Source organism: Ambystoma mexicanum, chromosome 4q (genome assembly GCF_040938575.1).
Source record: "Ambystoma mexicanum isolate Mex_15411 chromosome 4q, UKY_AmexF1_1, whole genome shotgun sequence".
NCBI classification, from domain to species: Eukaryota; Metazoa; Chordata; class Amphibia; order Caudata; family Ambystomatidae; genus Ambystoma; species Ambystoma mexicanum.
In genome coordinates, this window is record NC_090928.1 from 786,871,538 (window position 1) to 786,891,796 (window position 20,259).

Genomic DNA, 20,259 nt, shown 5'->3' on the forward strand with positions numbered 1-20,259 from the left:
TTAGTAGATTACAAACCAGAGTACTGTGCAATTTGCTCAGTTTCTGTGTGTGTTGCTAAAATCATTGGGTCTGTGGGAGAAAAAAAATCCATGTTGGATTAAAAGAAAAACCTTTTTCTGTTATGCTACAGTGTATTTGTTTGTTTGTTTTCAGTGTTCATTTGTTGTTTCCAGCTAATGCTTTATACATTGGGTTGTTGCATTTTTTTTGGAGCAGTAACATATTATTTGTTTGGATATTATGAAATTTCGGAGCAGTTACATACCAGTAGGCATATTCTAACTGTCTATTTTTTATATATTTTAGTGGTATTGATTTATCTGTTTGGATATTGTTACATTTTGGGACAGTTAGATACCAATTGGCGTATTCTAACTGTGTATTTTTTGATATATTTTAGTGGTATTGATTTATCTGTTTGGATATTGTTAAATTTTGGGAGTTAGATACCAATTGGTGTATTCTAATTGTCTATTTTTTGCTCTAATTTAGTGGTATTCATTTATGTGATTAATGGTTGTAGAATCTTTGGGCAGTTAGATAGCTTTTGGAATATTCTAACAGTTTATATTTTTTACTATAAGTTTACTTGAGGTTTAAGTACAGTTTAGTTATCATATTTTGGTTTTAGGAACATTAAATAAGCATTTGTAAGATTTGCTGGTAATCTCTGCTTTAGAGTAATGGCACTATCATTACATTGAAACCATCCACATTTCTTTTTTATATATGCAGTGTAGTGCAATAGATTATACCTATTATACCTTTATTATACCTATTGTTGTGAAGGTTTTCTTACCAAGTGATATTTGACCATGTGTGAATCCAGTCAGCTTGCAGTTGTTTTTGGTACCATCTGCATTGTAACATAGAAGCATTAGTATTACGTATTTACTATGTGTTTGTATTACTAACGTGGAGCGATTATCTTAATTGCAGGTAGAACATAATCTACCATGGTTTGCATTTTGTACAAGTTGCTGAAATGGAATGGATTCACAATTAGGTATTGATATATATACAAAGCGTTCTTTTGGGATTTCTTCTTGTGTCACATTGTTGCAGAGAGTGCATGTATGTTTCCACATGTATGAAATCTGAAAGATTTCATTTATAGGTATGTTTTTGTTTTCCAGTACTTGTAGTAAGTACATTAGAAATTCTTGTGGATCTTCCTGTGAGTTTATAGTGAATTTCACCATTCCAGCACAGTAGTCCAATTGTTGTCTTATTCCATAAACACTATACGTGTTGTCAGGATTGTTTGCTGCATTTCTGTGAGGTACTAACATTTGCAAACACAATGGGTCTGTACTGTGTAAGTAAATGTTGTCAACAAATGGTGGTAATTGAAATAGAATTTTCATTGCTACATTTGTGTAGCAACTTACACCAACTATATTTGAGAGTTTAAATGGACCAGGTAGTTCTGTATCTGACTGCTTTTTTTTAGAGTTTGTCTTCCTTCTTTGAAGAAGTACCTGGTTTACTTTCCCTAATTGATTCTTTTTTGTTTGTGGTACTTGATGAAGTATTACTTTCTTTTACTCTCTTTGGAGGATTTGCAGTGACATCCTGTTGCTTTCCTGTTTGATTTATTTTTGTTTTATAATGTTTTACTTTTTGTGGAACAGAATATGTGTTTAGATGGGGAGTGTATAGTGAGTGAAGTCTATTGTATTCTAAAATGCAAGGAATATCAGCGTTTATTTTACTTGCATCAAAGTTGATTAGAAATAGACCGTCAAGTGTACGTAAGCGTGATAGTGCTACGTAGCTCCTGCCTTCTTTAAAGACTGTGTTACCAATATCTATCATTGCTTTGTCTAGGGGAAGGCCTTATGATTTATGAATCGTGACTGCGTATGCAAGAGTTAGAGAAACTTGTTCTCTGCGTACATATATGTCTTTGAAGAGAAGGAATCGAGCTGTTGAGCGTCCTATCCTTTTAACTTCTGAAAGTTTTTCAAAGAGTATATTGACAAACTGAATTTTGTTGTCACGTGGGTATGTTTGGAAGCCAACAACTGTACCCAGTGCTCCATTAGCTAGTCCTTGGTCCACGTCAAGGTTACGTTTAAGATTGATTTTTCTAAACTATTTAGTCTTGTTGTGGCTTGGTCACACGTGGGTAGTGTCATACCATGTACATCTAGTGTGTCCGTGGCGCTAATTTCCATTATTGGTTGCATTTCTTTACTTAACATTATTTCATTGAATTTGAAACAGCTTGCAAGAGTTGGCATTAAGGCCATACAATTGACATTTCTGTGGGCTAATTGTTCCATAACATCTGTAGCACATGCATTATCGACATGAAGTGCATTAATTTGCCGGGTTTTCAATATTGTTTCTGCTTCTTTAGAGAGTATACAAACTCTGATACTTTTTAAGATGTTGGCATAAGTGAGATCTGCAGATTGCTGCATGTTTTCTGGTAATTCTCTGTATTGGAAATGTTGCCAAAGGTTGACATTTCCAATGCTGCCAACAGTTTTACGGAAGAGTTTGTGTCCTAATGTTTTTAAAATAGGCTCACCTTTTACTGGTGTCAATTGAAGAAGATCTCCAAAAACAATAATGTGTTTTCCTGCAAAGAGCTCTTCATAGTTTGTTTTCAGTACTTCTTGTAATCTGAGGTGAATCAAAGCCAACATTAGGTTGGAGACCATGCTCACTTCATCTATTAGTAGCATTTTCATTTGTTTCAATACTCTGCGTAGTTCCATTGCAGCTTCTGCAGAAAGTTTGTAATAGTCTAATGTGTTCTGGTGTTCTACTGGCAATAGTAGTAATCGGTGTAAAGTGACACCACCTATGTTGTAGGCAGCTAAACCTGTGGGGGCAGTGACAACAGCTGACAGTTTGTTGATTGTCAATTGTTGAAGGAATTTACTTTTGCCAGAACCAGCTTCACCTCTGACGTACAGTAGTATAGGTTTATAATTATGGCAGGAACATTCTTTATTTTCATGTTGTACACCATGTGCAATTTGTTACTTCTTCAAAAATGCTACGTCGTTCGTTGTTTAGTTTTGATTGTAGTATAGTTAAGTCTTCTTTATCTTCATACTGACACATGGTGTTTTCTCCTTCTATCATAGCTAATTCTGCCTCATTTATTATTAGTGGTTCTCCCAGTGGTTCTTGGCTTCCTGTTAGAGAAGGTTGACTACTGTCAGGAGTGTCTTTATCTAGTTGGGCCAGGAGTTCTTCTTCGTGTTGCTGTTCATTGTGCAACATTGTTTCGTATTGTGTAAAGTTTACATCAGTTATAGTGCTTTCATTTGCTTTGAAAGCATCTTCATATGAGTCATAGCTTTCTAGTATTTCTTCTTCTTTTCTCCATGGTTTAAAGAGTTGTAGCAGGGACATGTAATATATTTCTTTATGTTGAGGAGTCTTCAATGACAATTTGATATGATTAATTAAATTTGGTTTAGTGAGTTTAACTAAGCTGCCTTCACAGTTTGTCACTCTGTATTTACCTTTTTTTCATCAGGTTTTATATTATTTTTGTATGTGTAGTTTTGGGCATGTGGTATAGACACATGGTTTCCAAAGTATTACTTCTGTTTGGGTAGTATGTGTCTAATAAATTGTTTTTTAAAATGTCGTGGCTGTTGGGATCATGTTTGGCTATTGTTTCTATATCTCTGTATGTTTTTAGAACTCTTTTTCTAGATTTAGCTGGAACAAGACTTAGCCATACTATATTTTCAGATTTACCATACAATGCAGTACCAGTTAAACAATCAGCTGCTTCATATGATACACATTCTCTATGGGAGAGCATTTTTATGCCCAATCTGTATCATTTCTGAGACACTGTTTTATCTGATGACAGGTCATTCCAGAGGCCTTGGAGCTCTGTCTTTTCTGCTTTGGTTAAGTATGCTGTGACATATCGTGCAACTGCAGTAGAATTGTCTGCAATGTACTGCACATCTATGTTTGCATTCCATAAGTGGGCAATGATTGCATTATAATCATTGATATATTTTTCTTCTTCTTTTCTTTTTATGTAATATGTATTTTTAGGTGACTTACCTTTAACACTATGTCTAACTGAAGACATGAGGTTGTTTACTTGACCTGTATTTGTAACTGGTCTAGTGAAACCAAATCAGCATTTGGCGTAGTATTTCCCTTTGTTTTTGTATTTGCGACGACAATATTTGCCACATTTATGTCTTTGAAATTGTGAAATTTGTGCATGAAGATCACTGTTTGTGGATTCTGATGGAATTTCACAAGTGACATATTTTTCAATAAACTGTAAAACAGTGGCATCACTGTCTTGACCAAATTTAGGAGCATCTTCAATCCATAAAAGCATGTGGATATGTGGTGCTCCTCTGGCTTGGTATTCTTTTCTCCAAAAGAAGTGTTGCACTTATCCAAGGGGAGGAACAGTTTTATTACAAATAAAATGTAGCATAGCAATGAAGCGATGGTGAAAATATCTTGAAACATTAACAGGATCCAAAGAACAAAGTTCTCCTGGTGTTAGTATATCTATGTTTGTTTTCTTTTTATTTGATATGCGTAGGAAATCATGTAAATCTTCCCATGCATATTCTGCACAACTTCATGTAACAAACCAAGTGGGTGGGCCAAGGTTTCTGATCATACAACGTACATCTCCATGATGTTGAAACAAGTACTCTTTAGTACCACGCATATTTGCTAAAAGATTTGTAATATTTGATTGTAAAACCTCATCCTTTTGTTGCACTTTTTGTAATAATTGTGTAGCTGTCATATTTTGAAAGTGGGATCCTGATTTTAATATGTGTGCATCTCCGTAACATAAAGCTGCTAGTTCACTTTCAAAGAGTAGGTGGAATATGTATTCCACATTTTGTCTAAATCAGAATACATCCGTAATGAGCGGTATTCTGAAGCTGATATTTGAATAGGTCTACCATCATACCTTCTTCCTTTGCCAGTAGGAAAGAGTAGAAGAAAAGCATGTGCTTCTATACTTTTTTCCCATATGCTGATTGGTGGTCCATTTGTTTGACGCATTTGGTATGTTTCTAGTGCATCTTCTATGGTGTCATTAGAGTGCAAAGGATGAATTATATAATGGTCTATAGTATTTGATATTGTAGCAGGATCTAGTAGCTCAAATTGACCAGCTTCTTGTGTTTCTTGAATTATTTCAGTTGTATCTTTCAAGTTTTCTTCAATATTAATTTCCTTGTAATATTCATTATTCTCTTTAAGATATTGTAAGGCTTGTCTAACTTTATGTAAATCTACCAGCTGTTGCCATATTTTTTTGTCTTTTGTAGGTACTACATTTACTAAGATAATTAAAGATTGCTGCATTGGATGTTGCACTCCTAGAGTATGCACATTTTCTTTTAGATCTAATGGTAAATAAACTACTTTTCCACAAATGCCTTTTACCAATTCAGAGGGAGGTAATTTTACTGTTTTTGGTTGAAGGCATATTATTGCTTGAAATGGGTGTACTGTTTGAATTATGATGCTCTCATATAAATTAAGTTGTTGTAGGGGTTTTGGTAGTGGGTATAATTCCAAATTATTTGTGATAGCACGTGAAGGAGTTTGGTTGTTGTCAAGTTTTGTAGTGCAGTAACTGCAAAGTATTGAGGGGTCACTTATTTCATATTTGTTTTCTGCTACAAGGTAGAGAGCTAATTCAAACCATATAGAATCTACATTGTCTTCTATTTTATATGATAGGTCTAAAGTTTTCGTGTTAGGTTTATAAAAAGTTCTGCGGCAACATACACATACATGGTTTGGTACTTCAGCTAATGTACTTTTAAATTTTAGTATTTCTTTTTTGTATGTGTTTAGCAAAAGAGTGCCATGTGTAGAATTGTTGCTAATTTGGTTTAAAGCTATTTCAGTCTGTAAATGGCTTTCACTTCCAAAATATCTTTTCTGGATATAGTCAATTTCTTGAAGTTGGTCTTTCGCTGTACCACGTAGAAGAATGTTATTTAAATTTGCTAGTGCTAAAGCAGGACTTTTAGCATATTACAGTTTATAGACTAGATTTCTTATAGTTGAATGATGTGTTGATTTTCTTTTGATATCATGGAAGGTGGTTTTACAAGTAGGTCCTGTAATGCAGGCCAATGAATGTCCTTGTAGTCCTGTGTATTTGCGAACTGGTCAGGTATCCATATTTTGCAGTAGTTTAATTTTGATTTTGTCTTTGCTTTTTACATATTGATTGAAGAATTGGCGTAAAGATTGAAAAATTGTTTAGGAATGTTACATATTGACGTGCATGGCGTATTTGTACACTAGACGTTCTGATTCAGTTGAATGGAGGGGTAATTCTAAGTTTTCAGGGCATATTTTTGTAAGGAGTACTTCTTGTTCCATTATGGGATTATTAACTTTTTCATAACCTCGACTACTGCTATTTATGGCAATTGTATTTGTTTGCTTTTGTTTGTACGCTTCTTCATTAAAGTATGGTTCTGTACTCGTAGTGTGACTCCATTCACCTCCGCAGATACTTAAGAAGTTCTTTCTGTTGATATTTAGTTTATTGAGAAGTCTTTTTTGTAATTTAGTTATTAGTTTTGTTAGTGGTTTCATTTTGTTTAACACTAAAATAAATAAATTTCTTTTGAGAAGAATTGCACTATCTATCAACGCTTCTAAAATTAATTTCCTACGATAGGTTTTAAGCATTGAACCTGATTTCTCTCCTGTTTTTATAAGATTTTGAAGGACTTTGTGACAGAACAATTTGGCTAAAATACTTTTCTTGGTATGCTTACTTTGCACTATATTAAAATTAAAAGAAGTAGTTTTATCTGTAGTGATAGCTGATTTTCTGTTAATTGTTTTTTGGTTTGTTTTACATTTTTGATAGTGGAGGCAAAGTTGTAGTACTTGAAACTTCTTGTGTTTTACTAAATGACTGTATTAGCTGTTTTGTTTCAACTTTTTTTTACAAATTCTGCTAGAGATGGATGCTTATGTTGGACACTTTTATTTTCATTTGGTCTACTTCTGCGTTGCTTTCTACGGACTTGACTTTTGGTAGGCATTCTTTAGGGTCTGTTGAAAAAAATTAAGAAGGTATGGGTTGGGGTGTTCTGCAATGTATGTGTGCTGTGTGCATGAGTGTTTGAGTAAGATGATGTATGTAATGGTGTCTGATTGTACATTGGGAACTACAACTAGTAGGGATGTGTATTCTTTAATTAATATGTTACTAAACTTAGGTTCAGATGACAGAAAAAATAAGCTAGTGGTGTGGAGAAGTACAAATAGTAAATCTAATGTATACAATAAAAACAGTTGTTTGTTCTATAATATGAAAATTCTAGCAGTTGAGTTGGGTAATTTGTGTGTTCAAAAGTAGGAATTAGTGCGCCATTCTGGCTGTAAATCACTGTTTAAGACATGGGGATTTTTGGACAGAATGGTGCACAATCTCTATTTTTAGGCACAGAAATAACATTAATTAACTTTACAATATGTTTGAGTAATAATACAAATATTATGGTGATATTCTACTTACTTTTTTTCTAAAATGAGCAGTTTAATTCTTAATTCTTCTTTGTTCTTGAAATTCGGCTTCTTCTTTTCAGGAGAATAGTCTTCACTGCAATTGTAAAAGAAACAAATTAGTAATTCTGTTTGTATATAGCATTCTTTTTAATTTAGATATTGATTTTTTTAATTTAAATCCTCAGCGCCTTCCTTAAAACCATTAAAACTATCTTATTCACATAAAATACATCGCACCAGTTCAATACATATGATATGTTCTTAATGAACAAATTGTATTGCAATGAATAACTGTAACAAACAAAATATCTTTAGTATGTCTTGTGAAATTCATAATGTACCACTGAATACCACCATTTCTGTAACTAAGCTGTTCTAGGTAATAGTGCCTTAATGTCATGCTTAAATTAAAGTAATCAAATAAATAAATAAATAAAAAATGTAATTGTATAAGTATTATTTTTTGCGATTGGAACATAGTGTGCATGCATGCAATTTTATTTGAATATATTTAGTCTATACATTTCATTTCAAAAATGTTAGTTTCACATGATTTGAGAGTGTGTGTATAAAGAAAGTAAATAGTATAAAGGTTTATAAGTGATAGTTGATTTTAGGAAATGGGAAAAAAGTCAGTAGATTCATTTTACAGATTACACAAGCTAAAAGTCAGTTTGAAAATGTGTTCATGTACTGTACAGAAAATATGCATACCTGTAGTTTGTGTTCATGCCTATTGATATGCATGGAGCTGCAAGTAGAAATCTTGGAGACTTATACAGTATTTCTTGTAGATGGTGCTTGCCAATGATATGACACTTAAACTCAGAGAGATTCACAGTACATTTGCAGTGCTGATCTATGATGATGCAGTTAGATGTTGAGGTCTTGAATATGATTGGTGCATGGTCATGTGATTTCTTAGTTACATCCAATGAGGGAATGGCACAGAGAGTGAAGTGGAAATGGTAGAAGGGCTGTTCATGTTACGATATGTCCACGGACATCGGGAGTTACATTCGGGGATTTTTGGGTTTCAGAAGTCATGCAAATGAGAATGAGCAGTGAAAGGGATTGGTCAGGAAAGTTTAGTGGGTGTGTTGTGCCAGGAAAGAGTTTCTCAGATACTCTTTTTGCTGAGAGAACAACAGATAGCTATGGCTGTGTGTTTCAGAAAACAGATTGTTTGGATTTTGGGAGATTCGTGGACACTTTGGTTGAAGGTGCATGCAGAAAGCTGTGGAGTAGCTGTAGTTCTTGGATTTCCACATGTGGAAGTACACTGGCATGGAGTACGTGGAATAAAGTGGTTGGACTTGCTACCTATCTGTGCTACTTTGGAAACAAAGCAACATCCAGACATAATTGTAATTCATTATGGAGGGAACAGTTTAGGACATGTGTCTGGAATTTCTTTGCAATTTGCTATGAAAGAAGGACTTGGAAAAGACATGGACATGTTTCCTAATTCTCAAGTAATATTTTCACGGATTGCGCAGAGACAAATGCGGCTTCGTTCTTCTTCATTTGGTCTACAAATGGAAAAAGCAAAGCGCAATGTTAATAAGGCTGTTTGTGCATTTCTAAGAGATTTTGGCATGTCCTCTTTTCACAATGAAAATATTATGTTTCTTAGTATATACATTTTTCGCAGAGATGGAGTCCATCTTACTTATGCTGGCAATCAGATTTTTCTGAGAAATGTACAAAATGCATTGCAATCTTTTTTAGAAATACAGCATCCATTTTGAAGTAGGTGTTAAGTATTTATAATTTTTGACATACAAACACCTCCCAAAGGCTCTTTTCAGAGCCACCACTTCCTCCTAGAGAAAAATGCAATGGTAACAATAGGGTAGCACCCCAATTTTTGTAATGTTCGTGAACTGTCCGCGGACTTTTAAGAAATACAAAGGGACCTGCCTTATTTATCTTCACTTCTATTTTTTAACTGTGAAAGGCAGCTCTGAAAAGAGCCTTATTTTTTTGGATTTTTGTAATTTTGTATTTTTTTTGGTTTTTTAGACACACCAACCACAGGGATAAGAAAGCGCGAGCTGAGAGAGGAAGATGTAGAGTGGGTTTTATTTGGGTAGTGAGCAGGTCTTCTCGTGCTCTGAGACGATAGTCTCAAAAGCACTCCGAAGTCGCTCCCCCCTGCAGAGTACTGTGTCACAGTACATAGATACAACTGTGACCCTCTAAAGGTAAGGGTCATCAGAATTCTGTATGGCCTGTGAGGCAGCTTGAGGGATACACTGTCCCACAGAGGTGGTCCTTGTGGTGACAGGATCAGAAACGGAGGATGAAGTAGAGGAAATCAACCTACTACGTTCTTCGCAAGGTACAACCTTGCGAATAGCCCCAGAGTGAAATGACCTCAGGTGTCGCTTCATGGTCGTGGTCCCAAAGCTGTACGAACCGTGCTTCCCGCGACTGAGTATCATTTTGCACTCATTGCAGATAACACGGTTCGCACGAGCCTTAGGACCATTCCCATAAATGGAAAATAACCTCCACACCCAAGACTCAAGTCTAATGCGGGTAGTAGGGATTTCCTCTACCTCATTCTCGTCATCCTCTTCTTCCACCTCTGCATCCTCACTCCTGTTCCCCTCTTCAGGCCCTTGGGAAGGTGGTGGTGGTGGAGGGTGTGGAGGTGGTGCTGAAGCAGGTGCAGCACCAGGTGGCAGTTCTTCAGCCCGGGATGCCATCTCGATGGTGTAATCAGCAAGTTGCTGGAGAAATAGCTGTGCTCTGAAGAATAGCCAGAAACACAATGAGAATAAGCTCTAGGGCTTGGTCTTTTATAGGGGTGCTTGTACGCGGTTTAAAATGACATTTGTGGTGTCATCTTTGATGTCCTGGGTGTTAGTCTTAGCAATGCACGGTGGTGGCGCGACTTACGGTTGCTTAGCTTACCATAACTGGCGAATTTCGGTTTTACTTGGAACCATAACGTCCCTTTAACGTTATTTTACTTAATTTCATAGGTTTTTATTAGTGCAACTTTACCATAACGTCCCTTTAACAAAGTTTTTTCATTGAATTTCATAGGTTTTTATTAGTGCAACTTATCCATAACATCCCTTTAACGCATTTTTTTACTGAATTTTATAGGTTTTTATTAGTGCAACGTAACCATAACATACTTTTCAATAGATGAAGATCACTAGCATCCTAGGTCCTCAAAGTGGGAACCCCGGGTGGTATAAAAAAGATGTTTCTTCCCAAACTGGAACGACTGCGGCGTCCCGGTGTAGGAGGGAAAATCTTTTACAAGATGGCCACCATGGAAAGGGAAGGCGGGGTGTATAAAGAGAACACAACAGGGCATCAGCGGGGGTTGGGGGGAACAAGAGGTCAACAAGGGGCATCATAGGAGGGGGGACAAGCGGAAGACACAGGGCTTGAGCGGGGGGGAACAGGAGGAAGACACGGGGCATGAGTGGGGAGTGGGGGAGACGGGAGGGAGACACGGGGCATGAGTGGGGGGTGGGGAGGAGCGGGAGGGAGAAACGGGGTATGAGCGGGGGTGGGGGGAACAGGGGAGACATGGGGCATGAGCAGGGGTGGGGGGAAAAGGAGGGAGACACGGGGCATGAGTGGGGGTGGGGGGGAACGGGAGGGAGACATGGGGCATGAGCAGGGGTGGGGGGAACGGGAGGGAGACATGGGGCATGAGCGGGGGGTGGGGGAGATGGGATGGAGACACGGGCCAAGCGCGGGGTGTGGGGGGTGGGGGAGAACAGGAGGAAGACACTGGGCATGAGTGGGGGGTAGGGGGGTACAGGAGGGAGACACGGGGCATGAGCGGGGGGTGAGGGGGTACAGGAGGGAGACACAGGGCATGAGCGGGGGGTGGGGTGGACTGGGAGGGAGACACGGGGCATGAGTGGGGGTGGGGGGATGGGATGGAGACACGGGGCTTGAGCGGGGGTAGGAGGGAACAGAGGAGACACGGGGCATGAGCGGGGGGTGGGGGGAACAGGAGGAAGACACGGGGCATGAGCGGGGGTGGGGGGAACAGGGGAGACACGGGGCATGAGCAGGGGTGGGGGGGAACAGGGGAGACACAGGGCATGAGCGGGAGCTGGGGGGGAACGAGAGGGAGACACAGGGCATGAACGGGGGGTGGGGGGAACAGGGGAGACACGGAGCATGAACAGGGATGCGGGGAACAGGAGGGAGACATGGGGCATGTGGGGGGTGAGGGGGTACAGGAGGGAGACACAGGGCATGAGCGGGGGGGTGGGGGGGAACTGGAGGGAGACACGGGGCATGAGCGGGGGGTGGGGGGGATGGGATGGAGACACGGGGCATGAGCAGGGGTAGGAGGGAGCAGGGGAGACACGGGGCATGAGCGGGGGGGTTGGTAGGAATGGGAGGGAGACACAGGGCATGAGCGGGGGGTGGGGGGGATCGGGAGGTAGACACAGGGCATGAGCGGGGGCTGGGCGGAACATTGGAGACACAGGGCATGAGCGGGGTTGGGGGGAACAGGGGAGACACGGGGCATGAGCGGGGGGTGGGGGGAACATGGGAGACACGGGGCATGAGCGGGGGGTGGGGGGAACAGGGGAGTCACGGGCATGAGCAGGGGGTGGGGGAACGGGAGTGAGACACAGGGCATGAATGGGGTGGGGGGAACAGGGGAGACACAGAGCATGAACAGGGGTGGGGAGAACAGGAGGGAGAAACTGGGTATGAGCGGGGGGTGGGGAGGTACAGGAGGGAGACCCGGGGGTGGGGGGAATGGGAGGTAGACACAGGGCATGAGCGGGGGGTGGGGGAGCACGGGAGGAAGACACTGGGCATGAGTGGGGGTGGAGGGGTACAGGAGGGAGACACATGGCATGAGCGGGGGCTAGGGGGAATGGGAGGGAGACACAGGGCATGAGCAGGGGTTGGGGGGATGGGATGGATACAGGGGGCATTGCGGGGGCAGGGGGGAACAGGGGAGACCCGGGGCATGAGCGGGGGGTGGGGGGGAAAAGGAGGGAGACACGGGGCATGAGCAGGGGGTGGGGGGAACAGGGGAGACACGGGGCATGAGCGGGGGTGGGGGGAACAGGGGAGACACAGGGCATGAGTGGGGGATGGGGGGAAACAGGGGAGACATGGGGCATGAGCGGGCGGTGGGGGGAACGGGAGGTAGACACGGGACACAGGGCATGAGCGGGGGGTGGGGGGAACGGGAGGGAGACACGGGGCATGAGGGGTAACAGGGGAGACACGGGGCATGAGCGGGGGTGGGGGGAACAGGGGAGACATGGGGCATGAGCAGGGGGTGGGGGGAACAGGGGAGACACGGGGCATGAGCAGGGGTTGGGGGGAACAGGGGAGACACAGGGCATGAGCGACGGTGGGGGGAACGGGAGGGAGACATGGGGCATGAACGGGGGTGGGGGGGAACAGGGGAGACACGGGGCATGAACAGGTGATGGGGGGAACAGGAGGGAGACACGGGGCATGAGTGGGGGTGGGGGGGTACAGGAGGGAGACATGGGGCATGAGCGGGGGGCGGGGGGAACGGGATGTAGACATGGGGCATGAGTGGTGGGTGGGGGAGAACAGGAGGGAGACACTGGGCATGAGCGGGGGGGTCCAGGAGGGAGACACGGGCATGAGCGGGAGTGGGGGGGTATGGGAAGGAGACACAGGGCATGAGCGGTGGGTGGGGGAGAGCGGGAGGGAGACACTGGGCATGAGCGGGGGGTACAGGAGGGAGACACGGAGCATGAGCGGGAGTGGGGGGGTACGGGAGGGAGACACGGGGCATGAGCGGGGGTGGGGAGGATGGGATGGAGACACGGTCATGAGCGGAGGGTGGGGGGTGGGGGAGAACGGGAGGAAGACACTGGGCATGAGTGGGGGTGGGGGGAAAAGGAGGGAGACACGGGGCATGAGTGGGGGTGGGGGGAACGGGAGGGAGACACGGGGCATGAGCGGGGGGTGGGAGGGATGGGATGGAGACACGGGGCCTGAGCGTGGGGTGGGGGGTGGGGAGAGCGGGAGGAAGACACTGGGCATGAGTGGGGGGTGGGGGTACAGGAGGTAGACACGGGGCATGAGCAGGGGGTGAGTGGGTACAGGAGGGAGACACAGGGCATGAGCGGGGGTGGGGGGGAATGGGAGGGAGACACAGGGCATGAGCGGGGGTGCGGGGACGGGATGGAGACACGGGGCATGAGCGGGGGTAGGAGGGAACAGGGGAGACATGGGACATGAGCGGGGGGTGGGGGGAATGGGAGAGAGACACGGGGCATGAGCGGGGGTGGGGGGAACGTCAGGTAGACACGGGGCATGAGCGGGGGGTGGGGGAACAGGAGGAAGACACAGAGCATGAGCGGGGGTGGGGGGAACAGGGGAGACACGGGGCATGAGCGGGGGTGGGGGGTACAGGAGGGAGACACAGGGCATGAGCGGGGGCTGGGGGGGAATGGGAGGGAGACACAGGGCATGAGCAGGGGGTGGGGGGATGGGATGGAGACAGGGGGCATGAGTGTGGGTAGGGGGAACAGGGGAGACACAGGGCATGAGCGGGGGGTGGGGTGGAAAAGGAGGGAGACACAGGGCATGAGCGGGGGGTGGTGGGGAACAGGGGAGACACGGGGCATGAGCGGGGGTGGGGGGGAACAGGGGAGACACGGGGCATGAGCGGGGGTGGGGGGAAACAGGGGAGACACGGGGCATGAGCGGGCGGTGGGGGGAACGGGAGGTAGACACGGGACACAGGGCAGGAGCGGGGGTGGGGGGAACGGGAGGGAGACACAGGGCATGAGCGGGGTTGGGGGGAACAGGGGAGACACGGGGCATGAGCGGGGGGTGGGCGGGAACAGGGGAGACACGGGGCATGGGGTGGGGGGAACAGGGGAGACACGGGGCATGAGTGGGGGGTGGGGGGAACAGGAGGGAGACACGTGGCATGAACGGGGGTGGGGGGAACAGGGGAGACACAGAGCATGAACAGGGGTGGGGGGAACAGGAGGGAGACACTGGGCATGAGCGGGGGGTGGGGGGTACAGGAGGGAGACACAGGGGTTGGGGGAATGGGAGGTAGACACAGGGCATGAGCGGGGGGTGGGGGAGAACGGGAGGAAGACACTGGGCATGAGTGGGGGTGGTGGGTACAGGAGAGAGACACAGGGCATGAGCAGGGGGTGGGGGGGTACAGGAGGGAGACACAGGGCATGAGCAGGGGCTGGGGGAATGGGAGGGAGACACGGGGCATGAGCAGGGGGTGTGGGAAACGGAGGGAGACACGGGGCATGAGCAGGGGGTGGGGGGAACAGTGGAGACACGGGGCATGAGCGGGGGTGGGGGGAACAGGGGTGACACGGGGCATGAGCGGGGGGTGGGGGGAAACAGGGGAGACACGGGGCATGAGCGGGGGGTGGAGGGAACGGGAGGTAGACACGGGACACAGGGCATGAGCAGGGGGTGGGGGGAACGAGAGGGAGACACGGGGCATGAGTGGGGGTGGGGGGGAACGTCAGGTAGACACAGGGCATGAGCGGAGGTTGGGGGGAATGGAAGGTAGACACGGGACACGAGCGGGGGGTGGGGGGAACAGGGGAGACACAGGGTATGAGGGGTAACAGGGGAGACATGGGGCATGAGCGGGGGTTGGGGAACAGGGGAGACATGGGGCATGAGCAGGGGGTGGGGGGGAACAGGGGAGACACGGGGCATGATCAGGGGTGGGGGAACGGGAGGGAGACAAGGGGCATGAACGGGGGTGGGGGTAACAGGGGAGACACGGGGCATGAGCGGGGGTGCGGGGAACAGGGGTGAAATGGGGCATGAGCAGGGGGTGGGGGGGAACAGGGGAGACACGGGGCATGAGCAGGGGGTGGGGGAACAGGGGAGGCACGGGGCATGAGCGGGGGTGGGGGAACAGGGGAGACATGGGGCATGAACGGGAGGTGGGGGGAACAGGAGGGAGACACGGGGCATGAGTGTGGGGTGGGGGGGTATAGGCGGGAGACACGGGGCATGAGCAGGGGGTGGGGGAATGGGAGGTAGACACGGGGCATGAGCGGGGGGTACATGAGGGAGACACGGGGCATGAGTGGGGGTGGGGGGAATGGGAGGGAGACACGGGGCATGAGCGGGGGGTGGGAGGTAACGGGATGGAGACACGGGGCATGAGCGGGGGTGGGGGGGAACAGGGGAGACACGGGGCATGAGTGGGGGGTAAAGGAGGGAGACAAGGGGCATGAGCAGGGAGTGGGGGGAACAGAGGAGACACGGGGCATGAGCGGGGGTGGGGGGAGAACAGGGGAGACACGGGGCATGAGCGGGGGGGTACAGGAGGGAGACATGGGGCATGATTGGGGGTGGGGGGGAATGGGAGGGAGACACGGGGCATGAGCGGGGGGTGGGAGGTAACGGGATGGATACACAGGGCATGAGCGGGGGTAGGGGGGAACAGGGGAGACACGAGGCATGAGTGGGGGGTGGGAGGGAGACAAGGGGCATGAACAGGGGTTGGGGGAACAGGGGAGACACGGGGCATGAGCGGGGGGTGGGGGGAACAGGGGCGACACGGGGCATGAGCGGGGGGTGGGGGGAGAACAGGGGAGACACGGGGCGTGGGGTGAACGGGAGCTAGACACGGGGCATGAGCGGGGGTGGAACGGGAGGGATACATGGGGCATGAGCGGGCATGGGGGGAACATCAGGTAGACACAGGGCATGAGCGGAGGGTGGGGGGGAATAGTAGGTAGACATGGGGTATGGGCAGGGGGTGGGGGGGAACAGGGGAGACACAGGGCATGAGGGGGAACAGGGGAGACACGGGGCATGAGCGGGGGGTGGGGGGAAAAGGAGGGAGACACGGGGCATGAGCGGGGGGTGGGGGGGAAAAGGAGGGAGACACGGGGCATGAGCAGGGGGTGGGGGGAACAGGGGAGACACGGGGCATGAGCGGGGGTGGGGGGAACAGGGGAGACACAGGGCATGAGTGGGGGGTGGGGGGAAACAGGGGAGACATGGGGCATGAGCGGGCGGTGGGGGGAACGGGAGGTAGACACGGGACACAGGGCATGAGCGGGGGGTGGGGGGAACGGGAGGGAGACACGGGCATGAGGGGTAACAGGGGAGACACGGGGCATGAGCGGGGGTGGGGGGAACAGGGGAGACATGGGGCATGAGCAGGGGGTGGGGGAACAGGGGAGACACGGGGCATGAGCAGGGGTTGGGGGGAACAGGGGAGACACAGGGCATGAGCGGCGGTGGGGGGAACGGGAGGGAGACATGGGGCATGAACGGGGGTGGGGGGGAACAGGGGAGACACGGGGCATGAACAGGTGATGGGGGGAACAGGAGGGAGACACGGGGCATGAGTGGGGGTGGGGGGGTACAGGAGGGAGACATGGGGCATGAGCGGGGGGCGGGGGGAACGGGATGTAGACACGGGGAATGAGTGGTGGGTGGGGGAGAACAGGAGGGAGACACTGGGCATGAGCGGGGGGGGTCCAGGAGGGAGACACGGGCATGAGCGGGAGTGGGGGGGTATGGGAAGGAGACACAGGGCATGAGCGGTGGGTGGGGGAGAGCGGGAGGGAGACACTGGGCATGAGCGGGGGGTACAGGAGGGAGACACGGAGCATGAGCGGGAGTGGGGGGGTACGGGAGGGAGACACGGGGCATGAGCGGGGGTGGGGAGGATGGGATGGAGACACGGTCATGAGCGGGGGGTGGGGGGTGGGGGAGAACGGGAGGAAGACACTGGGCATGAGTGGGGGTGGGGGGAAAAGGAGGGAGACACGGGGCATGAGTGGGGGTGGGGGGAACGGGAGGGAGACACGGGGCATGAGCGGGGGGTGGGAGGGATGGGATGGAGACACGGGGCCTGAGCGTGGGGTGGGGGGTGGGGAGAGCGGGAGGAAGACACTGGGCATGAGTGGGGGGTGGGGGTACAGGAGGTAGACACGGGGCATGAGCAGGGGGTGAGTGGGTACAGGAGGGAGACACAGGGCATGAGCGGGGGTGGGGGGGAATGGGAAGGAGACACAGGGCATGAGCGGGGGTGGGGGGACGGGATGGAGACACGGGGCATGAGCGGGGGTAGGAGGGGACAGGGGAGACATGGGACATGAGCGGGGGGTGGGGGGAATGGGAGGGAGACATGGGGCATGAGCGGGGGTGGGGGGAACGTCAGGTAGACACGGGGCATGAGCGGGGGGTGGGGGAACAGGAGGAAGACACAGAGCATGAGCGGGGGTGGGGGGAACAGGGGAGACACGGGGCATGAGCGGGGGTGGGGGGTACAGGAGGGAGACACAGGGCATGAGCGGGGGCTGGGGGGGAATGGGAGGGAGACACAGGGCATGAGCAGGGGGTGGGGGGATGGGATGGAGACAGGGGGCATGAGCGTGGGTAGGGGGGAACAGGGGAGACACAGGGCATGAGCGGGGGGTGGGGTGGAAAAGGAGGGAGACACAGGGCATGAGCGGGGGGTGGTGGGGAACAGGGGAGACACGGGGCATGAGCGGGGGTGGGGGGAAACAGGGGAGACACGGGGCATGAGCGGGCGGTGGGGGGAACGGGAGGTAGACACGGGACACAGGGCATGAGCGGGGGGTGGGGGGTGGGGAGAGCGGGAGGAAGACACTGGGCATGAGTGGGGGGTGGGGGTACAGGAGGTAGACACGGGGCATGAGCAGGGGGTGAGTGGGTACAGGAGGGAGACACAGGGCATGAGCGGGGGTGGGGGGGAATGGGAGGGAGACACAGGGCATGAGCGGGGGTGGGGGGACGGGATGGAGACACGGGGCATGAGCGGGGGTAGGAGGGAACAGGGGAGACATGGGACATGAGCGGGGGGTGGGGGGAATGGGAGGGAGACACGGGGCATGAGCGGGGGTGGGGGGAACGTCAGGTAGACACGGGGCATGAGCGGGGGGTGGGGGAACAGGAGGAAGACACAGAGCATGAGCGGGGGCGGGGGGAACAGGGGAGACACGGGGCATGAGCGGGGGTGGGGGGTACAGGAGGGAGACACAGGGCATGAGCGGGGGCTGGGGGGGAATGGGAGGGAGACACAGGGCATGAGCAGGGGGTGGGGGGATGGGATGGAGACAGGGGGCATGAGCGTGGGTAGGGGGAACAGGGGAGACACAGGGCATGAGCGGGGGGTGGGGTGGAAAAGGAGGGAGACACAGGGCATGAGCAGGGGGTGGTGGGGAACAGGGGAGACACGGGGCATGAGCGGGGGTGGGGGGGAACAGTGGAGACACGGGGCATGAGCGGGGGTGGGAGGAAACAGGGGAGACACGGGGCATGAGCGGGCGGTGGGGGGAACGGGAGGTAGACACGGGACACAGGGCATGAGCGGGGGGTGGGGGGAACGGGAGGGAGACACAGGGCATGAGCGGGGTTGGGGGGAACAGGGGAGACACGGGGCATGAGCGGGGGGTGGGCGGGAACAGGGGAGACACGGGGCATGGGGTGGGGGGAACAGGGGAGACACGGGGCATGAGTGGGGGGTGGGGGGAACAGGAGGGAGACACGTGGCATGAACGGGGGTGGGGGGAACAGGGGAGACACAGAGCATGAACAGGGGTGGGGGGAACAGGAGGGAGACACTGGGCATGAGCAGGGGGTGGGGGGTACAGGAGGGAGACACAGGGGTTGGGGGAATGGGAGGTAGACACAGGGGATGAGCGGGGGGTGGGGGAGAACGGGAGGAAGACACTGGGCATGAGTGGGGGTGGTGGGTACAGGAGAGAGACACAGGGCATGAGCAGGGGGTGGGAGGTACAGGAGGGAGACACAGGGCATGAGCAGGGGCTGGGGGAATGGGAGGGAGACACGGGGCATGAGCAGGGGGTGTGGGAAACGGAGGGAGACACGGGGCATGAGCAGGGGGTGGGGGGAACAGTGGAGACACGGGGCATGAGCGGGGGTGGGGGGAACAGGGGTGACACGGGGCATGAGCGGGGGGTGGGGGGAAACAGGGGAGACACGGGGCATGAGCGGGGGGTGGAGGGAACGGGAGGTAGACACGGGACACAGGGCATGAGCGGGGGTGGGGGGAACGAGAGGGAGACACGGGGCATGAGTGGGGGTGGGGGGAACGTCAGGTAGACACAGGGCATGAGCGGAGGTTGGGGGCAATGGAAGGTAGACACGGGACACGAGCGGGGGGTGGGGGGGAACAGGGGAGACACAGGGCATGAGGGGTAACAGGGGAGACATGGGGCATGAGCGGGGGTTGGGTAACAGGGGAGACATGGGGCATGAGCAGGGGGTGGGGGGGAACAGGGGAGACACGGGGCATGATCAGGGGTGGGGGAACGGGAGGGAGACAAGGGGCATGAACGGGGGTGGGGGTAACAGGGGAGACACGGGGCATGAGCGGGGGTGCGGGGAACAGGGGTGAAATGGGGCATGAGCAGGGGGTGGGGGGGAACAGGGGAGACACGGGGCATGAGCAGGGGGTGGGGGGAACAGGGGAGGCACGGGGCATGAGCGGGGGTGGGGGAACAGGGGAGACATGGGGCATGAACGGGAGGTGGGGGGAACAGGAGGGAGACACGGGGCATGAGTGTGGGGTGGGGGGGTACAGGCGGGAGACACGGAGCATGAGCAGGGGGTGGGGGAACGGGAGGTAGACACGGGGCATGAGCGGGGGGGTACAGGAGGGAGACACGGGGCATGAGTGGGGGTGGGGGGAATGGGAGGGAGACACGGGGCATGAGCGGGGGGTGGGAGGTAACGGGATGGAGACACGG